This window comes from Salvelinus alpinus, chromosome 9 (genome assembly GCF_045679555.1).
Source record: "Salvelinus alpinus chromosome 9, SLU_Salpinus.1, whole genome shotgun sequence".
In the NCBI taxonomy this organism is placed as follows: Eukaryota; Metazoa; Chordata; class Actinopteri; order Salmoniformes; family Salmonidae; genus Salvelinus; species Salvelinus alpinus.
In genome coordinates this window covers 47,695,201-47,709,233 of record NC_092094.1, presented here as the reverse complement: position 1 = coordinate 47,709,233, position 14,033 = coordinate 47,695,201, and the positions used below count along the sequence as shown (strand labels likewise).

The following is a 14,033-nucleotide window of genomic DNA, read 5'->3' as shown; positions in this document are numbered from 1 at the left end:
AAAACGGTTGCAACTCAATACTAGGAAGGTGTTCCTAAAGTTTGGTATTCCTCCCTTTACTCATGTTATTGTACTATTAGTTTGTTTCATACTTTGACTGACATCTTCCATATGCTCCATGTTTTTAGCTCCATAATATCTCCAGGGTCTATGCACTCACTCACACATAAGCACTGTTGTCACACACAGTGATTGGTGAGAGTTTTTCATCTTGTTCCACTCCTCTGACGATTTTACTTTCCACTCATCCCAATGTACTCATGTGTCCTGACACCTCTGTGGTTGATTGGCCAACCCCTTGGGCCCTGGTTCACCCGGGCGTACTTGGATTTGTACAGTATGTAGTATATGTAATTGATTATGTTCTATTCAATTCTATAACTTTTCTTCTGTAGTGTATTATGTTGTGCTTGTATCTTTTTTTGTTATGTTTGTGGACCCCATGAAGAATAGCTGTGGGATATGCAACAGATAATGGGGATCCAAATAAACTAAATTAGATCAGTTGAGAACCTGCTTCCTGTCATCCCACTGTGTGATAATTGTGTGAGTGATCGGAGGGAGGTGTGTGCGTGTGTGTGTGCTTCCGTGGGTGATAGTGCTGTATAGTGTGTGTGCAAGAGAAAGTGTGCCTGAGAGTCTGTGTCAACTTTTAATGATATCTTGTCTTGTAAGTAGGTGTGTTCGCTGTGTGTGAGTGGCTATACGTGTGAGAGTATATCTCTTTGTGAGCTGTGTGACTACAACAAGGAAAATGAACAGCAAAGATTTTCAAGCCGCAGAAGTGGTTGTCTGTGTAAGTGACGACCCATATCCCTAAGTGTCTCAGTATGAGTGAGAAACCCACTGATTCCACTGATCCAGAATCAGAAAACTGTGCAGCAGTCTGATATGCTCCAATTACACTGTGAGTGACGGAGGCAAACTCTGTCGGAGGCCTGTCAATATCCAGCAGTATTACCCACCATGTCACTATAACAGATCCAACCTCAAATTGTTCAAATTCTGTGGCGAGTGAGTCTCATTCCCTGTTCTAATTGAGGCAATATGGAGAGAAGTAGTTCTGCTTCATGACACCAGTGAATGTGTTTCTGCTCCCTTAAGGGAAAAATGGTAAATGCCAGTGAAATGCCACAGGTGTCCATCTAGCTGAACTTTCATAACAATCTGGCACTCAGTGGACCATCGTACAACCCAGTCAATAGACCATAGCTCCTCATTTGATATTTAAACGTGCGCAGTGTTTTACATCTACGCATCACTACATCTCTATGTCTTTTCTTTTCATTAACAAGTTGTAGTGTCAATACAGTGAGTGTAACAAGCGCAATCCCAGAACATTTTGGTCTGGCTCCCATTTTGTTGTGACAAACGTGTCCTTGATTCTGGACTCTTGATCCTGGGTGTCGCCATTCTGGTGAAAAACAGACCTCTCTCTTTCTCTAACGGCACCTGTATCCATATCTTGTTTGTATGCTAACCCCAGCACCCAGCTGACTCTTGAGAAAAACAGAATCACTTCAAACATGAGGATGCTGTAAACACAGACTGTAACCCAGGCAAGGTTCAAATGACGAGAGCCCACTTATCTGTCAGTTACTGTGTAAAAACAAGGACAGTGGCTTGTACTTGCACAGGTAACTGCACGGTTGCACAAGACAAGGACCATGAAACTATCTTGATCCTGATAAGGCTAATCGTATACATTACGCTGTGATCCAATATTGATTGGTTGTTAGCAGACAGGCCTTTAGACCCTTTGACCGCAACACCAGTATCCTAAGTATGTACGCCCCGGTGTTTTGCTTGCAATTATTGCCTGTGACCATCTTTCAAACATTTGTATTTTTCATCTCACTCACAAATGAGCTCCAGCTCAGAGATACCTTGACATCCCCTTTCCCTCTATTCCAGTGTTTTATCTCTCCCTGTATGTTACATTGAGTGCAAGCAGATTTTTCACTCTCCACCCAGGTAGTAGCACAGTCCACTACAATGATAATTGTAAAGTGATTGAGAGCATAGAGGGATAATATTTTCCAAATGTGCTGCCATATAAATTTGCCGCTTAAGAAGCGGCCAGAGTATAGTGAGCCATTGAGCACACCACACATTTTAGGGTGGAACAAAGGCTCACATAAATCCTGCTACATTACTTCCCTTAAGGCAATAGGGGGCATAGCGTTACATTGAGAATGGCACTAGAGACACAGTGCTTTATCTAAATTCAATACATCACCAAAATCATTTTTATTTACAATCTGTGTAAGCGCTATACCGGTAAATCTGATAGGATAGTTCAAGTGAGATCGTCATCATGACCGCACCATTATAGCTGATTATAAATCCATAATAATACATATTATCACCTAATGTTGTGTTAGATCTTTTTATCAACTTAAGTTCTTGTGAACATTACAAGTTTTGAACTCGTTTTAAACTTGCTATTTATGGCCTGAGCTCATACAACTTGTTTTTGAGTAAAAAAAGCATAATGTATGGATTATTTTGACTATAACAAATACTCAGATGAAACATATCGGGCTATTTATCACAGACTACTTTGTGTCATTTTAACAAGGACTCTATCCTCCTCACCAGTGTCATGATCAAAGATATGAACAAGAGCCTCACATACAGTTTATCGTTTGGTCATTGTGCTGCCACAGACTGAATTGTGAGCAAGGCCTCAAAAAAGCTTTATACACTAGAGCTGTGAGAAACGTTCAATGTTGCGATTGTTTGTGAGAATGCCAACAGGTATGGTTCACGTGGAGGAAAGATTCTATTGGGGAAAGGTTCCTGTGGAGGTTGCCATGGCAGCCAAGGAGAGTGAGGTGTGTGTGTGTGCGCGCTCAAACACACATGCTGATGAATTGGTATGTGCCTGAACTCAATTTTATACACTAATTGTAGTCTCACCCATTCATTTCTAATGACCGGTCTTTTCTGACCGGGAACACCACAGGTGTACAAAAGTTAAATAAAACATCCAAAATGTAATGAAAATCATCAGAATGTATTTTGTGTGTTCAGATGTGGACAAAGTCATGGAACCTTATGACAATCAGATTAAATTAACTACATTTTTCAAAGAGAACTTGTGGGGCGGCAGGTAGTCTAGTGGTTAGAGTGTTGTACCAGTAACCAAAAGGTGGTTAGAGCGTTGTACCAGTAACCGAAAGGTTGCTAGATTGAATCCCCGAGCTGACAAGGTAAAAATCTGTCGCTCTGCCCCTGAACAAGGCAGTTAACCCGCTGTTCCTAGGCCGTTATTGTAAATAAGAATTTGTTCTTAACTGACTTGCCTAATTAAATAAAGGTCAAATAAATCAAATTGGTCCAATTCGACCGGAACATAACAGGAGGGTTAATGAGTCTGTCGGTTAGCATTAAGATTTTGTTCCCCCTAACCCAACAATTACATTACTGCAGTTACTGTTCACTTTCATATAAAGGATAGTCAGTAATTAGCAAATGAGCAATTGCCTAAACTCTAAAGAACCACAATGTTCCTTCGGGGACCATGATATTAGCAGTTCAAGGTATTGAGCTGAACAAGACTGCCGTTAGACTATGATGGTTAGAAGGAATGGTTGTCTGGAATCCACAAATCTTGACAAGGAAGTATTTTTTTTACCCAATGTTTCCCCTATATTAATTTAGCAGAGACGTACAACCACTGCTAAATTGCAACTCCATAGATTTTTTTATTCATTTTAGAAATATTAATCAAATACATTTCTGCCGAAACCACTTTTAAAAGGTTCAATAAAGCCAAAACAGGCTGAAATTGCAGGCTGCCTTTTCAAATAGCTCATACTCTAAAAGGGCATTATCATAATTTTCACAATTTCACGGTATTATTCCAACCTCATATGACGTTAATGTTTAACTTGTTGTATTTTTTGTATGTCCAAAAGATCTAACCAGTCGTTAGTGGTCATCCAATGTGATTCATCAGTGACAATATTGCGCCTCCAGCCTGCCTGGAAACAGCTGTCTTCATTTTCCATGTCGGGGTGGAATTTCCCACCAGATTTAGTGCCACGTGTAATGAATGACAAGTTTCCACCATGAGCTGAGTGGCTGACTGAGTTCTAATTGATACGACTGGGACCAGACATCTTCACTTTAGCTATTCCAGTTATGCCAGATACCAGCAGCTTCTACATCAAAACCAAAGAAACAGGGAACTATGAAGAAAAAACAGGCGAAAAGAGAAACGAAGAGCTTGGGCCAACCTCCGATTTGTGGTAGCTAGCTTAGGGATTCAAAACCGACCAAGATTTGTCCTTTTTTCTGCTGAAAAGGTAAGACATAGCTAATATATCTTGCTAGATATTGAGCTGACTTGACTGCGCCATAAGTTTATTTCATCTGAATGTAAAATGTTGCCTCTGGCAGTTATTTGTAACATGCTATGACTATATACACTTACTGGCCAGTTTATTGGGTACACTACCCCGTTCACGGAAATGGTTCGCTCCTACAGACAGTGAGTCACGTGGTTGTGGCTTGCTATATAAAGTAGGAAGACAGGCATCAAGTCATGCAGTGACTTTTCAATTGAATGTTAGAATGGGAAAAATGAGTGACCTAAGCAACTTTTGAGCGTGGTATGATCGTCGGTGCCAGGCGCTCAGAAACAGTCATCTTCCTGGGCTTTTCACACACAACAGTGTCTAGGGTTTACAGAGAATGGTGCAACAAACAAAGAACATCCAGTCAGCGTCCTGTGGGCAAAAACAGCTTGTTGATGAGAGATCGAAAGAAAATGGCAAGAATCGTGCAAGCTAACAGGCGGCCCACAAACAGGCAAATAATGTCATGCTGGTGGCAGAGTCAGGATTTGGCGTATGCAGCATGAGTCCATGACCCAATCCTGCCTTGTGTCAACGGTACAGGCTGGTGGAGGTGGTGTGGGGAATGTTTTCCTGGCATACCTTAGGTCCCTTGATAGCAATTGAGCCAAGTTTCCATGCCCCAAAGAATTTCAGGCTATTCGAGGCAAAGGGGTGTCCGACCCGGTACTAGATGGGTATACCTAAAAAACTGGCCACCGAGTGTATGTATGTAAGTCACACATCTGATTAGCTAGCTAACTACTTCACACTTCTGGCACAGAATAGCCATGGTCTTATTTGATGACAAAGCTCTAGCTAGAAAATATCTTTGAACAATATATTGCTTATTTTTCAGTGCTTCTACAACTGCTACATATTTGCGGAAACGTAGCCACGCAAAACATGAGGCAGTTGGGACGTTTGTGAAGGATCAGATCGGTAAGCAAGGACAACAGTCGGTTCCATCATTTTATTTCCCCTAGCTGGCCAAGAATGTACCTAATAATAAAATAGACATCTCCTAATGCTAGGCATTTATGTACCCAAGCCGTTTAGGAAAATTAACTACCCAGGATTTACTTTGAGTATTGATGACATACTATCCCAATCTATTAGCCTACTACACAGATATTACTGTTTTTCCCCACTTGAGCTGTCTGGCCGAGATGTAGACAGTCCTAGATCAATAAGAATAAAATCGTAACATTATATTGAATGACTGGAAACACTCTCAGAAATAAAGGTTTAGATTTGTTCCTAAAAGGGTACAGCCGCTTGTCGCTGGTGATGGGGAAACAAAGCCTAATGAAGCATTGGTGTTTTCCAGACAATTGTGTCAAAAATAGTTTAATTAACACAGTGTACACTAGTGGCACCTGCTGGTCTGAAGAATTTAGTTGCCAAATTATTATAGATGAGGTCCCACACTCTGTAGCACATGTGCAGCGTAGCCTTTTTGTCTTCTACTAAACCAATACTAAATCAATCAGGTGGTTGTTCGACGAAACAAAGCTTTGGACGTCATTGATCACCTGCTTCTTATATAGTGATACAGAAACTGCCACACTTCTTCGGAGTACAGTCCTTTGCGATTTTGACGCATGCCTCGGAGCTCCAGTATCAAACGTAACATCACTACTTGTCACTGGGGTGGTACCCTGTAAGGTTTTCCTTTAGTTATAGGTACATCATTGTAAACCATTTCATATCTCAGATAGTAGCTTTCTCTACAGGTACAAAATCAGGCAGTTTGCCTTTATATAGTACCACCACAGTGGCAAAGCCATTTGTTCTTTTGTAAGACAAAAATGTGCGCAATGACTGGAAGTCTATGGGTATCTACTAGAGGTCGACCGATTATGATTTTTCAACGCCGATACCAATTATTGGAGGACCAAAAAAGCCGATAGATTAATCAACTGATTTTTATTTATTTATAATAATGACAATTACAACAATACAGAATGAACACTTATTTTAACTTAATATAATACATCAATTTAGCCTCAAATAAATAATGAAACATGTTCAATTTGGTTTAAATAATGCAAAAACAAAGTGTTGGAGAAGAAAGTAAAAGTGCAATATGTGCCATGTAAGAAAGCTAACGTTTAAGTTCCTTGCTCAGAACATGAGAACATATGAAAGCTGGTGGTTCCTTTTAACATGAGTCTTCAATATTCCCAGGTAAGAAGTTTTAGGTTGTAGTTATTATAGGAATTATAGGACTATTTCTCTCTATACCATTTGTATTTCATTAACCTTTGACTATTGGATGTTCTTATAGGCACTTTAGTATTGCCAGTGTAACAGTATAGCTTCCGTCCCTCTCCTCGCTCCTACCTGGGCTCGAACCAGGAACACATCAACAACAGCCACCCTCGAAGCAGCGTTACCCATGCTGAGCAAGGGGAACAACCACTCCAAGTCTCAGAGCGAGTGACGTTTGAAACGCAATTAGCGCGCACCCCGCTAACTAGCTAGCCATTTAACATCGGTTACACCAGCCTAATCTCGGGAGTTGATAGGCTTGAAGTCATAAACAGCGCAATGCTTGAAGCACAACGAAGAACTGCTGGCAAAACGCACGAAAGTGCTGTTTGAATGAATGCTTACGAGCCTGCTGCTGCCTACCACCGCTCAGTCAGACTGCTCTATCAAATCATAGACTTAGTTATAACATAATAACACACAGAAATACGAGCCTTAGGTCATTAATATGGTCGAATCCGGAAACTATCATCTTGAAAACAAAACGTTTATTCTTTCAGTGAAATACGGAACCGTTCCGTATTTTATCTAACGGGTGGCATCCATAAGTCTAGATATTCCTGTTACATTGCACAACCTTCAATGTTATGTCATAATTACGTAAAATTCTGGCAAATTAGGCGGCCCAAACTGTTGCATGTGCAATGAACGCAAGAGAAGTGACACAATTTCACCTGGTTAATATTGCCTGCTAACCTAGATTTATTTTAGCTAAATATGCAGGTTTAAAAATATATACTTCTGTGTATTGATTTTAAGAAAGGCATTGATGTTTATGGTTAGGTACACATTGGAGCAACGATACGCACTGCATTGATTATATGCAACGCAGGACACGCTAGATAAACTAGTAATATCATCAACCATGTGGAGTTAACTAGTGATTATGATTGATCAATTGTTTTTTATAAGATAAGTTTAATGCTAGCTAGCAACTTACCTTGGCTTACTGCATTCGCGTAACAGGCAGGCTCCTCGTGGAGTGCAATGGAACCAGGTGGTTAGAGCGTTGGACTAGTTAACTGTAAGGTTGCAAGATTGAATCCCCCTAGCTGACAAGGTCAAAACCTGTCGTTCTGCCCCTGAACGAGGCAGTTAACCCACCGTTCCTAGGCCGTCATTGAAAATAAGAATGTGTTCTTTACTGACTTGCCTAGTTAAATAAAGATTAAATCGGACAAATCGGTGTCCAAAAATACCGATTTCCGATTGTTATGAAAACTTTAAATCGGCCCTAATTAAATCGGCCATTCCGATTAATCGGTCGACCTCTATCTACTAGCAATGCGCTAACGCTAGTTAATATCGTCTTGCGAAACTACCTCTAACTTCCTTCATACTGGACACAGACACATACAAATGGTATCCACAATCTCATCTGACTTTGGGGAAGTAGATAAAAGGCTTTATTGCCAAAGTTATTGAGTATACACAAAATATGTTTGTACCCTGGGAAACAGAAATGTACCCATTTTTTTTGAGTGATTGTACCTTTTATATTCAAAATATGGGGAACAAAAATGTAAATACTCATTATTCACACATCGACCCTAAAAGTCCCATATGAGATCATTATTTGCACTTCTGATGGTACATGTGTATTTTGATCTTTCTGTACCCCAGGGAACAATACTGTACCCTTATTTCTAAGAGTGCAAAAAATACTAACTCCCTTAATCCTAAATTAAATGTATTTAGCCTGGAAATCTATGACTGATATTCGTGAAAGGAAATTCTTTCATAGTTGCCAAATGGTAAAACCGTATTCCGGATTGGAATGGATGGAGCATGTTTGAATTGTTGTCTATCTAGGTCTCCACAGCAATTAAATATAACCCTTGTAACTATCGTCCAGCCTTGGAGAACATGGAGGGCAACAAAATGCAAGTCAAATATTTGTATGATGTCAAATGAAAAAAATGTACATTAGATCTCATTACAATATAATAAATGTTGTCGCTGTTATATTCAACAGATGTCAACATTAGAGTTCTGCACTGCTAACAATGAAATTCTATAGTCAAAATACTCACCAAATATTATTCTCTTTCAGCTATAGGAGACTCTACATAAGAAATCTACGTAAGAAGACTCCCTGAAGTGTCACCAACAACGACTGAGCTGCTACAACTTTGAGGAGTCGCCACGTAACACAGGATGCAGTTAGCAAACCTTTGCACGAGGAAGGACCTGAGCTTTCCTTATTATTATCAGTCTTTGTGGCTCACGGGAACTGTGAACCGACAGAGTACTCAGAAATGTTGTTGAAAGAGAGGGGCCTACAACCAAACATATAAATCATATGTAAATAAGGGAAGTTTGTGTGGGCAATGAGTCGGACACAAAGGATTTACTTCAGACACCCGACAAGGCCCAAATCCCTGTCATTCGCATGAGAAAGAGACGGAGATATCGGGGATGTAGGTCGGGGTGCCCTGTAAGGACCCGACGGCAAGTGGGTAATCTGCATCTACCATCAGTCAAATTAGCCAATGTACATTCATTGGATAACAAAATAGACAAGCAACAATCACGAATATCCTACCAAAAGAACATTCAAAACTGTAATATCTTATGTTTCACCGAGTCGTGGCTGAACGACGACATGGATAAAATACAGCTGGCGGGTTTTACGCTGCATCGGCAAGATATAACAGCTGCCTCCGGTAAGACAAGGGGTGGCAGTCTGTGTATATCTGTAAAAAACAGCTGGTTCATGAAATCTAATATTAAGGAAGTCTCAAGCTTTTGCTCGCCTGAGGTAGAGTATCTCATGATAAGCTGTAGACCGCACTATTTACCAAGAGAATTTATCTATATTTTTCGTAGCTGTCTATTTACCACCACAAACTGATGCTGGCACTAAGACCGCACTCAATTAGTTGTATAAGGCCATAAGCAAACAGAAAAACGCTCATCCAGAGGCGGCACTCCTAGTGGCAGGGAAACTTAAATCCGTTAAACCTAATTTTTACCAGCATGTTAAATGCAACCAGAGGGGAAAAAAACTCTAGACCACCTTTACTCCACACACAGAGACACGTACAAAGCTCTCCCTCACCCTCCATTTGGCCAATCTGACCATAATTCTATCCTCCTGATTCCTGGTTACAAGCAAAAACTAAAGCGCCAGTGACTCAGTCAATAAAGAAGTGGTCAGATGACGCAGATGCTAAGCTACAGGACTGTTTTGCTAGCACAGACTGGAATATGTTCCGGGATTCTTCCGATGGCATTGAGGAGTACACCACATCAGTCACTGGCTTCATCAATAAGTGCATCGATGACATCATCCCCACAGTGACCGTACATACCCCAACCAGAAGCCATGGATTACAGTCAACATCCGCACTGAGCTAAAGGGTAAAGCTGCCGCTTTCAAGGAGCGGGACTCTAACCATGAAGCTCATAAGAAATCCCGCTATGCCCTCTGACGAACCATCAAACAGGCAAATGGTCAATACCGGACTAAGATTGAATCGTACTACACCAGCTCCGACGCTCAGATGTGGCAGGGCTTGCAAACTTTTACAGACTACAAAGGGAAGCAACGCTGAGAGCTGCCCAGTGACACGCCTACCAGAAGAGCTAAATTATATTCTATGCTCGCTTCGAGGATAGCAACACTGAAGCATGCATGAGAGCATCAGCTGTTCCAGACGACCGTGTTATCACGCACTCCGTAGCCGATGTGAGTAAGACCTTTAAACAGGTCAACATTCAGAGCCAGATGGATTACCAGGACGTGTACTCAGAGCATGCGCTGACCAACTGATTTTCAACCTGTCCCTGACGGAGTCTGTAATACCAACATGTTTCAAGCAGACCACCATAGTCCCTGTGCCCAAGAACACCAAGGTAACCTGCCTAAATGACTACCGACCTGTAGAACTCACATCTGTAGCCATGAAGTGCTTTGAAAGGCTGGTCATGGCTCACATCATGACCACTATCCCAGAAACCCTAGACCCACTCCAATTTGCATACCGCCCCAACAGATCCACAGATGATGCAATCTCAATTGCACTCCACACTGCCCTTTCCCATCTGGACAAAATGAACACCTATGTGAGAATGCTATTCATTGACTACAATTCAGCGTTCAACACCATAGTGCCCTCAAAGCTCATCACTAAGCTAAGTACCCTGGGACTAAACACCTCCTTCTGCAACTGAATCCTGGACCTCCTGAAGGGCTGCCACGCTGATCCTCAACACGGGGGCCCCTCAGGGGTGCGTGCTTAGTCCCCTCCTGTACTCCCTGTTCACCCATGACTGCATGGTCAGGCATGACTCCAACACCATTAAGTTTGCCGACGACACAACAGTGGTAGGCCTGATTACGACAACGATGAGACAGCCTATAGGGAGGTCAGAGACCTGGCCGTGTGGTGCCAGGACAACAACCTCTCCCTCACCGTGCTCAAGACAAAGGAGCTGATCGTGGACTACGATCGACGGGGCTGTAGTGGAGCAGGTTGAGAGCTTCAAGTTCCTTGGTGTCCACATCACCAACAAACATGGTCAAAACGCACCAAGACAGTCGTGAAGAGGGCACCGCAAAGCCTATTCCCCCTCAGGAGACTGAAAAGATTTGGCATGGGTCCTCAAAACGTTCTACAGCTGCACCATCGAGAGCATCCTGACCGGTTGCATCACCGCCCTGGTATGACAACTGCTCGGACTCCGACCGCAAGGCACTACAGAGGGTAGTGCGTACGGCCCAGTACATCACTGGGGCCAAGCTTCCTGCCATCCAGGAACTCTATACCAGGCGGTGTCAGAAGAAGTCCTTAAATTGGCAAAGACTCCAGCCACCCTAGTCATAGACTGTTCTCTCTGCTGCCACACGGCAAGTGGTACTGGAGCGCCAAATCTAGGTCCAAAAGGCTTCTTAACAGCTTCTACCCCCAAGCCATAATACTCCTGAACAGCTAATCAAATGACTACCCAGACTATTTACATTGTCCCCCCCTACTACTACTACTCTCTGTTTATTATCTCTGCATAGTCACTAACTGTACATATTACTGTACCTCAATTACCTCGACTAACCTGTGCCCCCGCACATTGATTCTGTATCGGTACCCCCTGTATATAGCCTCGCGACTGTTATTTTACTGCTGCTCTTTAATTATTTTTTACTTATCAATTTTTTACTTAACACTTATTTTTCGGTTAAGGAATTGTAAGTAAGCATTTCTCTAAGGTCTACACCTGTTGTATTCAGCGCATGTGACAAATAAAATTTGATTTGAACATTTGACAACGCCTCCTTTCATCCTCATCCGCCCTGGCCCTGACCGCAGCACTTCCTCTCAAGGTCAGTGGCCAATTGGTCTCCCGGCAATTTTGGCAGGTGCACTCCTCAGTCTGGGATATCTGGAGTTCCTGGATAGCTTTCCTCAATTCCATGATGCCAAACATTAGGTGACGGGACAACACCTGCTCTAGTACCTCTCCCCTTTCCTCAAAGGACAGCACATTTTAATTTAGTCTGTAATGATAATAAGAACAAAGCAACAGGAATTTACAGAATGCAGTTACATATTATGTAGTATGTTTTGAATGTTGTGAAATGGGTAACAGAACCACAGGTGAAAGATTTTCACTAACATTCTGCTTGGCCAGCCCCAACTAGAGAGGTCTTCCTCTCCAATTATTTTCACAGCAGATGAAGACTGTGCCTATTCAAAACTGGAATCCTATAGAAAAAAATCTATTTACAACAAAACTGCTAGGAATGTGTCCAGTAGGCCAACATGGTATTTTGTAGCTATAGACCTAACTCAATGATTTTCATTTTCAATACATAACACCTTGATAACCAATGTAGCTAAACCACCGCTCGTATAGATACAATAAAATTGATAGGCTACATTAGGTTACATTGTCTATTTCACAAAGGTCTGTTGACAGAAACATGCCCCCTTGGGTTCAGTCAGAAGGACAAAGGACTATCAATACATGCCAAAGCAAAGGACAGTTCTGTAAACGCAGAGCTATTACAGTCAAAATGCATTGTTTTCCACTGCTTTTTCCACAAGTATGATAGCTAATGGAACGTTACCAAGTTAGCTTGCTCGGTAACATCAGATTGATTACTGTCTAATTAAAATAAAAATAAACTGTTTAAGTGAGAAGTAGGCATTGTTCTGAAGCTGAAAAATAATGGAAATTCACATGAGCACCACAATGTCTACTCCACCCATGCTCTACCAAGGTTTTCCCACACACAGCTTTGACCTGCTACAGTAGCTATGTCGGTCTATTGTACTTCAAACAATGTGTATGCAGGTTGCTTAGGATTCAAACCTTCTCAAACAGCAGCAGTTTCCCCCAACTCAATCACAACAAACAAACCTCTTGCAGGCTGAGTTCAATAAATATAGGCAGATGTATGGTGAGATGCCAGAGGAAGCTTTGAATCGGTCAGTAGCCTACAGAGTAATATGAGAAGAATGCAATTGCTGAATTCATGTAGATATTGTAAACTAAGTGTTTTGATAACTTTCAAATGTAGAAACAGGTCCATGTAGAATAATCAACACTTTACATAATACCATAGAAGCAGTCTTATGCTAATAACAATGTGTAACTTTCATTCTCATTCCCAGCCGATACAGATACTGTGACTATCTGCATTTTGTTTGGTGGTAATGTGGCTACCTTGGAAACTTCAGAGTGGTCATACCTTCCTGTGTGGTGTCCCATATACAACAGGAGTTCCCTGATCCTGGTGAAGAAAACACAGGGTTTCTCCCTCCCCATGTTCACTGATACCATTCAATTCAATAATAAAAAAAGACAATACAAGTAAACGTTGTGTCCAGTAAAATTTTCAGAGACATTTGTACCAAGCCTGTTTGTCAGTCTGGACTTAATCACGTCATCGTTCAAGTCTCCGTGAGCTAGAGTAGCTTCATACATGTTTCTGTTTACACATCCACAGTTAATGTTCTATTACCAATGGCAGTTAGGATAGGTCATATCTGACACACAAACAGGTACCACAGTATGTTGAAGTTTGAACAGGTCAGAGAAAATCTACCCAATTATGGTCTCCCCATCAAACGACTAAGGAGGTCATCTGGCAAAATCATCTCCAGTCCATCTATAGAAATACGCAGAATTTAGGCAGAGTTCATCAGTGACACATGGAATGAAAATGGTGTTGTTTAACCTCTCTTGGGTACGTGAGAGGTTAGCGTCCCACCTCTTCAACAGCCAGTGAAACTGCAGGGCGCCAAATTCAAATACAGAAATACTCATTATAAAAATTCAGAAAACAAAACATATTTTACATAGATTTAAAGATGAACTTCTTGTGAATCCAACTACGGTGTCAGATTTAAAAAACGTACGATTATTTGAGAACATAGCCCACTAGACAATTCATTACAAACCGTAACCAGC

General features: G+C 41.5%; 1 protein-coding gene across 3 annotated transcripts in view; it reads left to right on the top strand.

The window, feature by feature from the left end:
* LOC139530242 (metabotropic glutamate receptor 8-like) overlaps positions 1 to 14,033 on the top strand; it is a 239,619-nt gene that overhangs the window by 72,158 nt on the left and 153,428 nt on the right. The gene's annotated exons all lie outside the window — the stretch shown is intronic.